We start from the raw sequence: 16923 nt of genomic DNA, 5'->3' as shown, positions 1-16923 counted from the left end.
GAGGAAGAAGATGCTAACTGAAATATTTATTCCAAGAAACTGCAAAGATGGATGCCTGTGAATCCTACGGTCAGAATCCTCTACCAGTCCTCAGATTCTTAGGACTCCTAATCCGCCACAATGGATCCTTGCGGGGTGCAGCTGTCCATACAGCTCAGAACAAGACCTGAAAAGACATCTGACCGGATGCTTCTAAAGAGAGATGCAATTCTGATGCCTGAGCTCCCGAGTCAAAAGTTCTATGGCATCGGTGCCAGGCCAAGGAACGCAGAGATCACGGATGCTAAGAATGATGCATGGGTTTCTGATAGGCCCCTCAAAGGGCTAAGCTAAAAGACACGAGACACCCAAACACACAGAACGCACGACAGACAAGTGACACGAGACGCACCGGGACTGCTCTGCCCTGAGCACCTCAGCAATGTGATCAAAAGTGACACTTCTTCCACATCCCCGTTTCCAAAGCGGAATCAAAAACTCCTCCCGGTGAGTCCCAACCCAGCATCCCACTTTCATCCCCACTCTGGGTCACAGCCCTCGACTTATCTCGGACATCTGGGGAACCCGGTCCGTGTCAGGTGCGAAGGAAGGCCGCCTCGCCGGCTGGGAAGTTCCTGCTGTCGCTGGGCCGTTGTCTCTTAGACAGCTACATTAAAGAAAACCGAGCATCAGTGCATGATCTGGGCAGCACGTCGGCCAAACCCTAACAATTCTGCTGCTCACCGTTCTCCTGAGAATGCCCAGCTCCTCGGGCCACACGCTTTTGCCGCGCTCGGAGGCCACGCCGTCTTTGCAGGGTATGCCTGGGTTAAGAGAAGGCGAGGTGATGTGGCATTGCTGAAACCTGAGCGGACCCTCCCTTCTCCTCCCTGCTTCCCCGACTCACCGCAACTCCAAGGCCGTTGCCAAAGGCGATGCAGATGACACCTTTAAGTAAAAAAGGCAAAGGCTTCATCACCGAGTCCTGTCGGACATCCACAGAGAGCAGCAAACCCAGTCCATCGGCCGGCTGCTGACTGGTGCCTGGTATACTCCGAGTGGACCGCCTAAAGCACAGAAACGAGAATGGAGGCTTAGAGTTGCAACAGAAAGAGAGATCTCAGCAATAACAACTGCTTCTGTCCACTGGACACTGCTCACCTTGCCCTCTTCAACTTGACTGCTGATATCTGGCTTGACTTCCTAAAAATAAAAACAAGGAACAGTGCTGTAACAGAGTCACCATTTATACTTCAACTGCAGACACAAACCATGACTGACCTGCTCAGGGGAAACCACGAGCCCGGGATGGGATGCTCTGCCATGGATTTTATCCTTCTGCATCTGAAAGAAAGTTAAGACAAAAGTCAAAGGGCTGCAGGATAACTTCACAGCCCCAAACATCCTGTGTCAATCTAGGAATACCCTCTAGAGTCCGACTACACACCACGTTACAAAGTTCAAGTCCCCGGGACTCGTCCTATCGCACCAGGCTACGCAGCGGGGCAGAGCGGCTCCGGCAGAAATACGTGCAGACACCCGTGACACAGGACGGGACGTGACAAACAATGGGTTCTCTAAACACAAACATCGCTTTATACTACAAAGTATGACACAATGATGAGAAAAGAGTTCCTGGCAAGAATAAATAGTGGCAAGGACCACGAGGATGCCAAAAGAGATGACCTATGCTCAGGGGACAGTGGATGGAGGCAGCTTCTCTAAGGAGCAGAAGAAAAGACTGGAACCTGAGTGACCTGTTATAAGACCTGTTGGTCACAATGATCAAGGCAGCTGTGAGACAATGCTACGTTTAGAATGTTCTCCATTATCATACTATTTCATGAGCCCCAGGACTTTACAGCTCACGGCTGGAAAGGATGGATGCTGATACAGCCGGGAACAAGGCCTCAAAAGACTTCTGACTCGCTGCTTCTGAGATGTGACTCGAGATGCGGCTGAGCCCGCCGGTAAAAGAACAAATGATGTTGGCATCCTGCCGAGAAGTGCCGGCGTTCGAGAACCTAGAGATGACAGCTGATGCTTGTGCTAAGGGCCTCAAGGGGAAAAGGCAGAGATATTTGATCCAAGGGACCCCAAAGACACACTAGGTAACACAGGACACCGAACGACACAACACAGACCGGAACTGTTCTGCACCGCATACCCTACGGCTGCAATCAAAAGCAGAGCCTCTCCCTTTCGCTGTCCCAAGGGGCCCCTTAGAGGACATCTCTTCACCCTCTGCAAATTTTAAAATCTTTCTCAGGAATTTCCAACCCCCTACTCTCCTATCACCCCATCTCCAGGCCGTGGCCCCCAACTTATCTTTTGGATGACCGGTGATGTGAATCCACGTTGGACCTGAAATGAGTCTGCCTCAGAGGGTCCTGTGATCCCTGTCAGCCTCTCAGTCACCTACAATAAAGAAAACCAAAAACAATGTATGAGTTCAGTGTTATGTGGGCCAAATCCCAGAAAATCAGCTACTTACCCTCTCCTGAGTGTGCCTGGGTCCTCGAGTCTCCAGCTTCATTCTGAGTCCAAGGCTGTGGCACCTGGGTTAGAGAAAGGCAAAGTTATGTGGCATTTCTGTGACTGCAGTGGATGAGCTTTTGTGCTGTAAAACATGTGAATGCCTCTGCTACGCTTGTGAAAAGCCTTGGGGGGGGCCTCAAATAGATACCATTTCTCACCTTGCTGCCTTCAAAACCCCCCACCACCCCCCACAATAACTCCTGAACGGATGCCTCCTCACCCTCCTGCTCCTAGTCACAATCCTCAACTTAATTGTTGCCTCAATCTCAAGCATCATCTTTGACACTGGGCAGATCCCTTTAGTAATGTGATGAATCTGCCAAAAAAAGTGTTGTACCTGACACCATCTGGAATTTCTGGAAGTTGCACTCCTCCTCCAACCTAAAAACAACCAAGAACAAAACTAGAAGCTACAAAAGCACTTTTCCACCCCTAAACACACAACCCAAAATCATGAGCTTAAATACTCCCTGTGTTCAATGCTGTATTCTTCACAGCATCTGCAAAGCCTCTATGACTTTAGATGCCCAAAAACACCTGCTGGAAACAAGCTAAGATAAGCTGAAAGAGCCTCTTCACTGAAATGAGAGGAGAGCTCTTATCCCAGCAGATCCCAGAGAGGGAATGAAGCCCCTCTGCAAAAGCTGGGGTTAATATACCCCTGATTGGGCCCACCTCTCGTTCCCATGGCACCCAGGAAAAGGGAGGGGGCAAATCCCACCAGGTATAAAAGCCCTTAGAGCAGCTGCAGCTGTTTGGCTCCTCTACCTTGAATTCAAGGGGAATAAAGGGCTTGATATAGGAGAAAACTCTTCAGAGGAATGACAATGCTTTCTTTTTTGCTGCAACTAATTGGAGCAAGAGGGCAGAAAACTGGTAAGAAATAAAACTTTGTGTTTGGGTAGCACAGCCAGACAAATTGGGTAATTTGCTGCTAACTTACATAATTATTCTCTAGTGACTACTAAGTAGTACTTCACGTGTGACTAAGTAGGGTGGAGAAGAATACTAAAAATATGAATAGTCTAAGTCTCCTTGGGACCTCTAATTAGGGCTATCTATATTATAAACAAAAATAAGAAAAATAATAGCCTCCCAGGCAGTGTAAGGGTTAGGTATGTGCCAGGCTCACCCTTCTCTGAGATATCTGGTCCTAGGGCACAGAAAGAAGTGCCCTAAAATGCACATTTAAACCCTTAAAATGCTGAAAAAGGCAGAGCTTCCTTCAAGTGAACCCCTTCAAATGAGAAAATGGGGCAGTTACCTCCACTGAAACTGATACAATGGCAAATAAATGCCTTCTGCCCTTTAATTTAGTCCCCTAAAATATTGGGAAAAGAGGGGGTTTTCTCACTGTAAATCTCTCCAGTGATGAAAAAAATAGGGATTTTTCCCTCAACCCAAACCCTTAAGAAGGAGAGATAGCTGGGCGCCCCCCTCACTTTAAGCCTTAGGACAACAAAAAAGAGGGCGGTTACCCTTAATTTAAACCCATAAAAAACATTGTTAAGGTTTTCCCCTTCTATTTAAACTGGAAAATAATGGAAAATGGGGACTCCCTGTCAATTAGCACCCCTAACAGCATAGAAAAGGCAGGATTCTTCCAACTGAGACCATTAAAATTGCAGGGGAAGCAGACTCCCTCACAATTCGAACATAAAAAATAAGGGAAAGGGAAGCTTTCCCCCTCTATTTAAACCCTTTTTCTTCTAATAACCCCTCTCTTTTCTGGGAGTGCTGTGGAGGGTCTGGAGGCTCTGGGGAGGGACTGACACAGTAAAAGGGGAAAGCTGAAAGCTCTCCTCTGGAGCCCCACATGCTGCCTGGCCCCCTCAGGTGCTGCCCCTTGGCGAGAGGGTTCTTCCCTTGGCATTTTCTCGAAGCGATGCTCCGTGCCCGAGTGGGTCTGGCTGCTCCTTAGTCCCTGCTGGATGCTCCGACCGTAGCTCGAGCGTTCAACCGCATCCCAAGCGTCTGGAGGGATGCTTGGGATACCCCCGTTAGCCCCTCTGGACTAGCAGCTCCCTGTGCGGGTGTGCCCGGGTGTCCTAGGGTGACGTTATGATGCTTGTATCCCCATTTGTGTGTTCTGTTTATGCTGGATATTATGTTCTGTGCCTTCAAGACTGGCTCTGAAGAGTGAATGTTTTGTTTTGGGTTTTGTTATCAGCCCGCTCCCCCACGGCTGGCGGGACACAGAGACGGGGAGTACCTAGTGCGGCTTTTGCTTTTTGCTGGGCTTTTTGCTTTGCTCTTGCTCTGGCTTCTGCTTGCTCCTGCTTCTGCTCATTAGTTAGTTTAGCTAAGCAGTCCAATTTTTTTTTTTCCTCTGGACTGTATTTTTTTCTTATTTTTTTTTCCTTTTTTTTCCCCTTCCCTTTTTGGAACTACTCAAACCTGCTCTGGACTGGGACCTGGAAACACCGAGAGCTTGCACCTCGTGGCTTGCAGCAGCCATTCCCAGCGCCGGAGGGGCTGACAACAGAGCAACCACCCCCCAAGAGAGACTTTCTGAATTTGTCATCCTTTTCAGAGTGGTGAAGGAGTGTTATCATCTGGTATTGTTCATTCTGTGTGCTGGGGGTGCTGTGCCTGTTAAATAAACAGGTTCTTTCCACTTCTCTCCGAGGAATCCTTCCCGAACCGGTTGGAGGGAGGGGCTGTGTGGGTTTGCTTTCTGGAGGGGCCTCCTTTTGCAGGTTTTCTCCCAAATTTGCCCTAAACTAGGACACCGAGTAACCCTCTGAAAGCAGCTGGTCACACCGGGTGCTGCTAGACCTTGGACTGGGGGGGTGAGGTGAAGAAAGGTCCTGTGGGGAAGTTCCCTCCCCTACACAGCTCTTCGTCTGCCCCTTAAACAATGGGGTGCTAGACTTTCCTTTCCAAGGACATTAACAGTCTTTCCCCTCTGTGTGCCCAGGGCCAAAACTGGGATTCTGCCTCCAAAATTGCAGACAGAGAACAATTTCTCACAGACCGTAGCTGCCAACGCCAAGAACTCTCGCTGCCCTTGGAGTGCCACGTGTCTCCTGTGAACAGACGTCGACACACAGGAGGGGTGAGTTTGGTTTCACAGGGAAGAGGACCGGTGCAGGATTTCTCCAGGAGCAAAGCTGCCCCTGCCGAGAACTCGGGCTGCCTTGGCAGTGCCAATCGCCTGCTGCAAACTGGCATCGGGAAACTTGGGGGGTGATGTCACGATCCGCCCTTACGGACTAGATTGTGATGGTTCGTTATCTGATCTCGGGGTACAAAACACCGACACGGCAAGGGGGTTTGCAGTAACAAAATCCATGTACTTTATTGAACAATCACGGCAAAATGCATTGGAGGGAATTGGGGAGAGAGAGAGAGAGAGAAAGAAGAACCCTATAGGAAAGGAAGGAAAGACAGAGTAGGTATATCTACCAACATAGAGGCGATGCAATTCTTCGAGGTCCAGCCGAGGAGTCGCCTTTACGTTGGGGAGATCTCGAAAGGCTAGCTGACTTGAGGGGCCTTTTATATTGAAAGTTGGGAAGGAGGGGGGAAAGAATACAATAGTCTTATGATCTCAACAGTGGGGAGAGCTATTATTTTCCTGGTTCACTGCCTGCAGGCAAACATGATCAGTTCGATTAGCTGTTCTCCACACTCACACTGCCCTCCTCCCCCCAGATTACAGGTTCCAGTCCTTGAGGAGAAAAAGAGTCTTGTCCACATAGGGGTTTCATGTCTCAGTCTTAGAGGGAGTGGTTTCTCCCATCTCAGTCCATCTGCCATGGTGGTTGTAGAGTAGATGAAGGGTCTTCTGTGGAGACCACCAAAGGGTAATTCCAGAAGAGAGTCCAGCCAGGCTTGGGGGTGGAAAACTCCAGGCCATTGTTCAGGTGAAGGAAGGTCAAGATGCTCCTTGTCCTTTTCACTGGGAGCAGTGTAGCGTGAGGTACAATAACTCAAGTTCCAGTCCCGGGAACTTGGCGAACCCACACCAAACCAGGATGTAGGATCCTCTCTCTTTCTGTGGTCTCAGTCTTCTTTCACGACGATCGTGAGGCAGATGAGAAAGCAATCTTGGACAGAGTCTTACAGGTGAGTTTTTCTGTGCAGAATTTCTCCCAGACCAAAGTTGAGAGCATCTAACCCTAACCACAACAACTTAGCTGGGTCTAAAACTTACAGCCTTTGGACCGGCTGCATGGGACCCAGCCCACTGTGCCACCACAGGTCCCTTTCTGAAGCATTCCATGGCAGTCCTAAAACTTTGCCTTTTCAGAGGGTGTTTCCTCTGAACCTGACCATGATCTTCAAAATATGCTAAAGAATCCTAAAACAGTTTTGAAAAAGCCCCAACAATACCCAAAAAAAATCCCAGAAAATGTTGTCCCAACATTAGGGTTGCTGCCTTGCGCTGCTGTTGGGGAAAACTGGTGTTTTCTTAGGGGTGCTGTTTAGGGTGAGCTTAGGGCTGGGGTGAGGGCTGCTGCACCTGTATCCTAACCCCATCTGGTACCTTGTGTCCTGTCCTTTGTAGCCCTAACCTTCAGTGTCAGCTCTCCACTTTCAAGCCTCCTCCCTCTGCACCCCTCAGCCCGCAATGTCTGTGAGTCACCCCCAGCACTCTGACACTGTTCCTTGGCCCCCTAAACTCCACCGTGCACTCTCCACCTGGTTAGGGGTGGTGTGAGAGTTGGTTCACCTGTCATCCTCGGGTACCCCCCATTTTGCCCCTCAAGGCACCTGCTCCCCCTCAGCCTCTTCTTGTCACCCTCAAGTTCCCTAGAGTAGTCTCTCAGCATGTCTGAGATGAGAGACACCCTGGAGCCCTTTAGTTGCTCATAATGCTCCCGTTTGCCTCTCAGCTGCCCCCATGCTCCGTGTCACCCTCCATGCCCTTCCTCTCAGCCCGCAGCACCTGGTGACACCCTGCAGCCCACAAACGTTATCCCTGCCTGTCTTATTTGGGTGTTGTCCTGCTGCGAGAGCTGCACTGTCCTCCCAGGGCTCAGGCTCCCACATGCTGCTGGAGGGGATTCAGGCATGGGCGGTGGGTGCAGTAATGGATGGAGCAGGGAGCGTGGTGGGGCAGGGTGAGGGGCGGAGGGATGGATGGAGCAAGGGTGGGCGGAAAAACAGAGTAGAGGTTAGGGGCTGGGAAGGGGACACGGTAATAAGGGGCTGAGATGAGGAGGTAAGGGTTAGGGGAAAGCACCCCATGACTCCAAGACGTAAACTGCAGCCATAGAGAACATTGCTGAAGGCATTTGCCGCTCCTAGGTAACTCAAACAGGGCGGCACCCTGACATTTGCGAAAAACCAGCAGGCAGCCGGCCCCTAAGGGCCAAGGGCCCAAAGGTAATATGCAGGCTTCTCCCCAGGGAAAGAAAACTCACCAGCCCATGTTCCTGGTCTCAGTTTGCAGAGCTGCATGGGCACTCTCAAAGCAGCCCGAGTTGGCACAGGTGGCAGCTTGTCCCTGGGCAGAATCTTCGAATTCGCGGAAATCCAGCAGGCAGCCGGCCCCTAAGGGCCGAGGGCCTACCTGGTACACAAAAAGGCTTCTGCCCCAGTAAGCAAAACTCACCAGCCCACGTTCCTGGTGTCAGTTTGCAGAGCTGCATGGGCACTCTCAAAGCAGCCCCAGTTGGCACAGGTGGCAGCTTGTCCCTGGGCTGCATCTTCAGATTCGCGGAAATCCAGCAGGCAGCCGGCCCCTAAGGGCCGAGGGCCTGCACGGACTGAAGAAGGCTTCTGCCCCGGTAAGCAAAACTCACCAGCCCACGTTCCTGGTGTCAGTTTGCAGAGCTCCATGGGCACTCTCAAAGCAGCCCGAGTTGGCACAGGTGGCAGCTTGTCCCTGGGCAGAATCTTCAGATTGGCGGAGATCCAGCAGCCAGCCAGCCCCTAAGGGCCGAGGGCCTACCTGGTACACAAAAAGGCTTCTGCCCCGGTAAGCAAAACTCACCAGCCCACGTTCCTGATCTCAGTTTGCAGAGCTCCATGGGCACTCTGAAAGCAGCCCGAGTTGGCACAGGTGGCAGCTTGTCCCTGGGCAGAATCTTCGGATTCGCAGGAAATCCAGCAGGCAGCCGGCCCCTAAGGGCCGAGGGCCTACCTGGTACACAAAAAGGCTTCTGCCCCGGTAAGCAAAACTTACCACCCCATGTTCCTGGTGTCAGTTTGCAGAGCTGCATGGGCACTCTCAAAGCAGCCCGAGTTGGCACAGGTGGCAGCTTGTCCCTGGGCGGCATCTTCAGATTCGCGGAGATCCAGCAGGCAGCCGGCCCCTAAGGGCCGAGGGCCTACCTGGTACTGAAGAAGGCTTCTGCCCCGGTAAGCAAAACTCACCAGCCCATGTTCCTGGTCTCAGTTTGCAGAGCTGCATGGGCACTCTCAAAGCAGCCCGAGTTGGCACAGGTGGCAGCTTCTCCCTGGGCGGAATCTTCGGATTCGCAGGAAATCCAGCAGGCATCCGGCCCCTAAGGGCCAAGGGCCTACCTGGTACACAAAAAGGCTTCTGCTCCGGTAAGCAAAACTTACCACCCAATGTTCCTGGTCTCAGTTTGCAGAGCTCCATGGGCACTCTCAAAGCAGCCCGAGTTGGCACAGGTGGCAGCTTGTCCCTGGGCGGCATCTTCGGATTCGCGGAAATCCAGCAGGCAGCCGGCCCCTAAGGGCCGAGGGCCTACCTGGTACACAAAAAGGCTTCTGCCCCGGTAAGCAAAACTCACCAGCCCACGTTCCTGGTCTCAGTTTGCAGAGCTCCATGGGCACTCTCAAAGCAGCCCGAGTTGGCACAGGTGGCAGCTTGTCCCTGGGCGGCATCTTCGGATTCGTGGAAATCCAGCAGGCAGCCGGCCCCTAAGGGCCGAGGGCCTACCTGGTACTGAAGAAGGCTTCTGCCCCGGTAAGCAAAACTTACCAGCCCACGTTCCTGGTCTCAGTTTGCAGAGCTGCATGGGCACTCTCAAAGCAGCCCGAGTTGGCACAGGTGGCAGCTTGTCCCTGGGCGGCATCTTCGGATTCGCGGAAATCCAGCTGCCAGCCGGCTCCTAAGGGCCGAGGGCCTACCTGGTACTGAAGAAGGCTTCTGCCCCGGTAAGCAAAACTCACCAGCCCACGTTCCTGGTCTCAGTTTGCAGAGCTCCATGGGCACTCTCAAAGCAGCCCGAGTTGGCACAGGTGGCAGCTTGTCCCTGGGCGGCATCTTTGGATTCGCAGGAAATCCAGCAGGCAGCCGGCCCCTAAGGGCCGAGGGCCTACCTGGTACACAAAAAGGCTTCTGCCCCGGTAAGCAAAACTTACCACCCCACGTTCCTGGTCTCAGTTTGCAGAGCTCCATGGGCACTCTCAAAGCAGCCCGAGTTGGCACAGGTGGCAGCTTGTCCCTGGGCGGCATCTTCGGATTCACGGAGATCCAGCAGGCAGCCGGCCCCTAAGGGCCGAGGGCCTACCTGGTACTGAAAAAGGCTTCTGCCCCGGTAAGCAAAACTCACCAGCCCATGTTCCTGGTCTCAGTTTGCAGAGCTGCATGGGCACTCTCAAAGCAGCCCGAGTTGGCACAGGTGGCAGCTTGTCCCTGGGCGGCATCTTCGGATTCGCGGAAATCCAGCAGGCAGCCGGCCCCTAAGGGCCGAGGGCCTACCTGGTACACAAAAAGGCTTCTGCTCCGGTAAGCAAAACTCACCACCCAATGTTCCTGGTCTCAGTTTGCAGAGCTGCATGGGCACTCTCAAAGCAGCCCGAGTTGGCACAGGTGGCAGCTTGTCCCTGGGCGGAATCTTCGGATTCGCAGGAAATCCAGCAGGCAGCCGGCCCTTAAGGGCCGAGGGCCTACCTGGTACACAAAAAGGCTTCTGCCTCGGTAAGCAAAACTTACCACCCCATGCTCCTGGTCTCAGTTTGCAGAGCTGCATGGGCACTCTCAAAGCAGCCCGAGTTGGCACAGGTGCCAGCTTGTCCCTGGGCGGCATCTTCGGATTCGCGGAAATCCAGCAGGCAGCCGGCCCCTAAGGGCCGAGGGCCTACCTGGTACACAAAAAGGCTTCTGCCCCGGTAAGCAAAACTCACCAGCCCACGTTCCTGGTCTCAGTTTGCAGAGCTCCATGGGCACTCTCAAAGCAGCCCGAGTTGGCACAGGTGGCAGCTTGTCCCTGGGCAGAATCTTCGGATTCGCAGGAAATCCAGCAGGCAGCCGGCCCCTAAGGGCCGAGGGCCTACCTGGTACACAAAAAGGCTTCTGCCCCGGTAAGCAAAACTCACCAGCCCACGTTCCTGGTCTCAGTTTGCAGAGCTCCATGGGCACTCTCAAAGCAGCCCGAGTTGGCACAGGTGGCAGCTTGTCCCTGGGCGGCATCTTCGGATTCGCGGAAATCCAGCTGCCAGCCGGCCCCTAAGGGCCGAGGGCCTACCTGGTACTGAAAAAGGCTTCTGCCCCGGTAAGCAAAACTCACCAGCCCACGTTCCTGGTCTCAGTTTGCAGAGCTGCATGGGCACTCTCAAAGCAGCCCGAGTTGGCACAGGTGGCAGCTTGTCCCTGGGCGGCATCTTCGGATTCGCGGAAATCCAGCAGGCAGCCGGCCCCTAAGGGCCGAGGGCCTACCTGGTACACAAAAAGGCTTCTGCCCCGGTAAGCAAAACTCACCACCCCACGTTCCTGGTCTCAGTTTGCAGAGCTCCATGGGCACTCTCAAAGCAGCCCGAGTTGGCACAGGTGGCAGCTTGTCCCTGGGCGGCATCTTCGGATTCGCGGAAATCCAGCAGGCAGCCGGCCCCTAAGGGCCGAGGGCCTACCTGGAGTGAAGAAGGCTTCTGCCCCGGTAAGCAAAACTCACCACCCCATGTTCCTGGTCTCAGTTTGCAGAGCTCCATGGGCACTCTCAAAGCAGCCCGAGTTGGCACAGGTGGCAGCTTGTCCCTGGGCGGCATCTTCGGATTCGCGGAAATCCAGCAGGCAGCCGGCCCCTAAGGGCCGAGGGCCTACCTGGTACTGAAAAGGCTTCTGCCCCGGTAAGCAAAACTCACCACCCCACGTTCCTGGTCTCAGTTTGCAGAGCTCCATGGGCACTCTCAAAGCAGCCCGAGTTGGCACAGGTGGCAGCTTGTCCCTGGGCGGCATCTTCGGATTCGCGGAAATCCAGCAGCAGCCGGCCCCTAAGGGCCGAGGGCCTACCTGGTACACAAAAAGGCTTCTGCCCCGGTAAGCAAAACTCACCAGCCCACGTTCCTGGTCTCAGTTTGCAGAGCTCCATGGGCACTCTCAAAGCAGCCCGAGTTGGCACAGGTGGCAGCTTGTCCCTGGGCGGCATCTTCGGATTCACGGAAATCCAGCAGGCAGCCGGCCCCTAAGGGCCGAGGGCCTACCTGGTACACAAAAAGGCTTCTGCCCCGGTAAGCAAAACTCACCAGCCCACGTTCCTGGTCTCAGTTTGCAGAGCTCCATGGGCACTCTCAAAGCAGCCCGAGTTGGCACAGGTGGCAGCTTGTCCCTGGGCGGCATCTTCGGATTCGCGGAAATCCAGCAGGCAGCCGGCCCCTAAGGGCCGAGGGCCTACCTGGTACACAAAAAGGCTTCTGCCCCGGTAAGCAAAACTCACCAGCCCACGTTCCTGGTCTCAGTTTGCAGAGCTCCATGGGCACTCTCAAAGCAGCCCGAGTTGGCACAGGTGGCAGCTTGTCCCTGGGCGGCATCTTCGGATTCGCAGGAAATCCAGCAGGCAGCCGGCCCCTAAGGGCCGAGGGCCTACCTGGTACACAAAAAGGCTTCTGCCCCGGTAAGCAAAACTCACCAGCCCACGTTCCTGGTCTCAGTTTGCAGAGCTCCATGGGCACTCTCAAAGCAGCCCGAGTTGGCACAGGTGGCAGCTTGTCCCTGGGCAGCATCTTCGGATTCGCGGAAATCCAGCAGCAGCCGGCCCCTAAGGGCCGAGGGCCTACCTGGTACACAAAAAGGCTTCTGCCCCGGTAAGCAAAACTCACCAGCCCACATTCCTGGTCTCAGTTTGCAGAGCTGCATGGGCACTCTCAAAGCAGCCCGAGTTGGCACAGGTGGCAGCTTGTCCCTGGGCGGCATCTTCGGATTCGCGGAAATCCAGCAGGCAGCCGGCCCCTAAGGGCCGAGGGCCTACCTGGTACTGAAAAAGGCTTCTGCCCCGGTAAGCAAAACTCACCAGCCCACGTTCCTGGTCTCAGTTTGCAGAGCTCCATGGGCACTCTCAAAGCAGCCCGAGTTGGCACAGGTGGCAGCTTGTCCCTGGGCGGCATCTTCGGATTCGCGGAAATCCAGCAGGCAGCCGGCCCCTAAGGGCCGAGGGCCTACCTGGTACACAAAAAGGCTTCTGCCCCGGTAAGCAAAACTCACCAGCCCACGTTCCTGGTCTCAGTTTGCAGAGCTCCATGGGCACTCTCAAAGCAGCCCGAGTTGGCACAGGTGGCAGCTTGTCCCTGGGCGGCATCTTCGGATTCGCGGAAATCCAGCAGGCAGCCGGCCCCTAAGGGCCGAGGGCCTACCTGGTACACAAAAAGGCTTCTGCCCCGGTAAGCAAAACTCACCACCCCACGTTCCTGGTCTCAGTTTGCAGAGCTCCATGGGCACTCTCAAAGCAGCCCGAGTTGGCACAGGTGGCAGCTTGTCCCTGGGCGGCATCTTCGGATTCGCGGAAATCCAGCAGCCAGCCGGCCCCTAAGGGCCGAGGGCCTACCTGGTAATAAAAAGGCTTCTGCCCCGGTAAGCAAAACTCACCAGCCCACGTTCCTGGTCTCAGTTTGCAGAGCTCCATGGGCACTCTCAAAGCAGCCCGAGTTGGCACAGCTGGCAGCTTGTCCCTGGGCAGAATCTTCGGATTCGCAGGAAATCCAGCAGGCAGCCGGCCCCTAAGGGCCGAGGGCCTACCTGGTACACAAAAAGGCTTCTGCCCCGGTAAGCAAAACTCACCAGCCCACGTTCCTGGTGTCAGTTTGCAGAGCTCCATGGGCACTCTCAAAGCAGCCCGAGTTGGCACAGGTGGCAGCTTGTCCCTGGGCGGCATCTTCGGATTCGCGGAAATCCAGCAGGCAGCCGGCCCCTAAGGGCCGAGGGCCTACCTGGTACACAAAAAGGCTTCTGCCCCGGTAAGCAAAACTCACCAGCCCACGTTCCTGGTCTCAGTTTGCAGAGCTCCATGGGCACTCTCAAAGCAGCCCGAGTTGGCACAGGTGGCAGCTTGTCCCTGGGCGGCATCTTCGGATTCGCGGAAATCCAGCAGCCAGCCGGCCCCTAAGGGCCGAGGGCCTACCTGGTACACAAAAAGGCTTCTGCCCCGGTAAGCAAAACTCACCAGCCCACGTTCCTGGTCTCAGTTTGCAGAGCTCCATGGGCACTCTCAAAGCAGCCCGAGTTGGCACAGGTGGCAGCTTGTCCCTGGGCGGCATCTTCGGATTCGCGGAAATCCAGCAGGCAGCCGGCCCCTAAGGGCCGAGGGCCTACCTGGTACACAAAAAGGCTTCTGCCCCGGTAAGCAAAACTCACCAGCCCACGTTCCTGGTCTCAGTTTGCAGAGCTCCATGGGCACTCTCAAAGCAGCCCGAGTTGGCACAGGTGGCAGCTTGTCCCTGGGCGGCATCTTCGGATTCGCGGAAATCCAGCAGCCAGCCGGCCCCTAAGGGCCGAGGGCCTACCTGGTACACAAAAAGGCTTCTGCCCCGGTAAGCAAAACTCACCAGCCCACGTTCCTGGTCTCAGTTTGCAGAGCTCCATGGGCACTCTCAAAGCAGCCCGAGTTGGCACAGGTGGCAGCTTGTCCCTGGGCGGCATCTTCGGATTCGCGGAAATCCAGCTGCCAGCCGGCCCCTAAGGGCCGAGGGCCTACCTGGTACACAAAAAGGCTTCTGCCCCGGTAAGCAAAACTCACCAGCCCACGTTCCTGGTCTCAGTTTGCAGAGCTCCATGGGCACTCTCAAAGCAGCCCGAGTTGGCACAGGTGGCAGCTTGTCCCTGGGCGGCATCTTCGGATTCGCGGAAATCCAGCAGGCAGCCGGCCCCTAAGGGCCGAGGGCCTACCTGGTACACAAAAAGGCTTCTGCCCCGGTAAGCAAAACTCACCAGCCCACGTTCCTGGTCTCAGTTTGCAGAGCTCCATGGGCACTCTCAAAGCAGCCCGAGTTGGCACAGGTGGCAGCTTGTCCCTGGGCGGCATCTTCGGATTCGCGGAAATCCAGCAGGCAGCCGGCCCCTAAGGGCCGAGGGCCTACCTGGTACACAAAAAGGCTTCTGCCCCGGTAAGCAAAACTCACCAGCCCACGTTCCTGGTCTCAGTTTGCAGAGCTCCATGGGCACTCTCAAAGCAGCCCGAGTTGGCACAGGTGGCAGCTTGTCCCTGGGCGGCATCTTCGGATTCGCGGAAATCCAGCAGGCAGCCGGCCCCTAAGGGCCGAGGGCCTACCTGGTACACAAAAAGGCTTCTGCCCCGGTAAGCAAAACTCACCAGCCCACGTTCCTGGTCTCAGTTTGCAGAGCTCCATGGGCACTCTCAAAGCAGCCCGAGTTGGCACAGGTGGCAGCTTGTCCCTGGGCGGCATCTTCGGATTCGCGGAAATCCAGCAGGCAGCCGGCCCCTAAGGGCCGAGGGCCTACCTGGTACACAAAAAGGCTTCTGCCCCGGTAAGCAAAACTCACCAGCCCACGTTCCTGGTCTCAGTTTGCAGAGCTCCATGGGCACTCTCAAAGCAGCCCGAGTTGGCACAGGTGGCAGCTTGTCCCTGGGCGGCATCTTCGGATTCGCGGAAATCCAGCAGCCCCTAAGGGCTGAGGGCCTACCTGGTACACAAAAAGGCTTCTGCCCCGGTAAGCAGCCGGCCCCTAAGGGCCGAGGGCCTACCTGGTACACAAAAAGGCTTCTGCCCCGGTAAGCAAAACTCACCAGCCCACGTTCCTGGTCTCAGTTTGCAGAGCTCCATGGGCACTCTCAAAGCAGCCCGAGTTGGCACAGGTGGCAGCTTGTCCCTGGGCATCATCTTCGGATTCGCGGAAATCCAGCAGGCAGCCGGCCCCTAAGGGCCGAGGGCCTACCTGGTACACAAAAAGGCTTCTGCCCCGGTAAGCAAAACTCACCAGCCCACGTTCCTGGTCTCAGTTTGCAGAGCTCCATGGGCACTCTCAAAGCAGCCCGAGTTGGCACAGGTGGCAGCTTGTCCCTGGGCGGCATCTTCGGATTCGCGGAAATCCAGCAGGCAGCCGGCCCCTAAGGGCCGAGGGCCTACCTGGTACACAAAAAGGCTTCTGCCCCGGTAAGCAAAACTCACCACCCCACGTTCCTGGTCTCAGTTTGCAGAGCTCCATGGGCACTCTCAAAGCAGCCCGAGTTGGCACAGGTGGCAGCTTGTCCCTGGGCGGCATCTTCGGATTCGCGGAAATCCAGCAGGCAGCCGGCCCCTAAGGGCCGAGGGCCTACCTGGTACACAAAAAGGCTTCTGCCCCGGTAAGCAAAACTCACCAGCCCACGTTCCTGGTCTCAGTTTGCAGAGCTCCATGGGCACTCTCAAAGCAGCCCGAGTTGGCACAGGTGGCAGCTTGTCCCTGGGCGGCATCTTCGGATTCGCGGAAATCCAGCTGCCAGCCGGCCCCTAAGGGCCGAGGGCCTACCTGGTACACAAAAAGGCTTCTGCCCCGGTAAGCAAAACTCACCAGCCCACGTTCCTGGTCTCAGTTTGCAGAGCTCCATGGGCACTCTCAAAGCAGCCCGAGTTGGCACAGGTGGCAGCTTGTCCCTGGGCGGCATCTTCGGATTCGCGGAAATCCAGCAGGCAGCCGGCCCCTAAGGGCCGAGGGCCTACCTGGTACACAAAAAGGCTTCTGCCCCGGTAAGCAAAACTCACCAGCCCACGTTCCTGGTCTCAGTTTGCAGAGCTCCATGGGCACTCTCAAAGCAGCCCGAGTTGGCACAGGTGGCAGCTTGTCCCTGGGCGGCATCTTCGGATTCGCGGAAATCCAGCAGGCAGCCGGCCCCTAAGGGCCGAGGGCCTACCTGGTACACAAAAAGGCTTCTGCCCCGGTAAGCAAAACTCACCAGCCCACGTTCCTGGTCTCAGTTTGCAGAGCTCCATGGGCACTCTCAAAGCAGCCCGAGTTGGCACAGGTGGCAGCTTGTCCCTGGGCGGCATCTTCGGATTCGCGGAAATCCAGCAGCCAGCCGGCCCCTAAGGGCCGAGGGCCTACCTGGTACACAAAAAGGCTTCTGCCCCGGTAAGCAAAACTCACCAGCCCACGTTCCTGGTCTCAGTTTGCAGAGCTCCATGGGCACTCTCAAAGCAGCCCGAGTTGGCACAGGTGGCAGCTTGTCCCTGGGCGGCATCTTCGGATTCGCGGAAATCCAGCAGGCAGCCGGCCCCTAAGGGCCCCTAAGGGCCGAGGGCCTACCTGGTACACAAAAAGGCTTCTGCCCCGGTAAGCAA

Source organism: Motacilla alba, chromosome 21 (genome assembly GCF_015832195.1).
Source record: "Motacilla alba alba isolate MOTALB_02 chromosome 21, Motacilla_alba_V1.0_pri, whole genome shotgun sequence".
NCBI classification, from domain to species: domain Eukaryota; kingdom Metazoa; phylum Chordata; class Aves; order Passeriformes; family Motacillidae; genus Motacilla; species Motacilla alba.
This window is presented reverse-complemented; position numbering follows the sequence as displayed.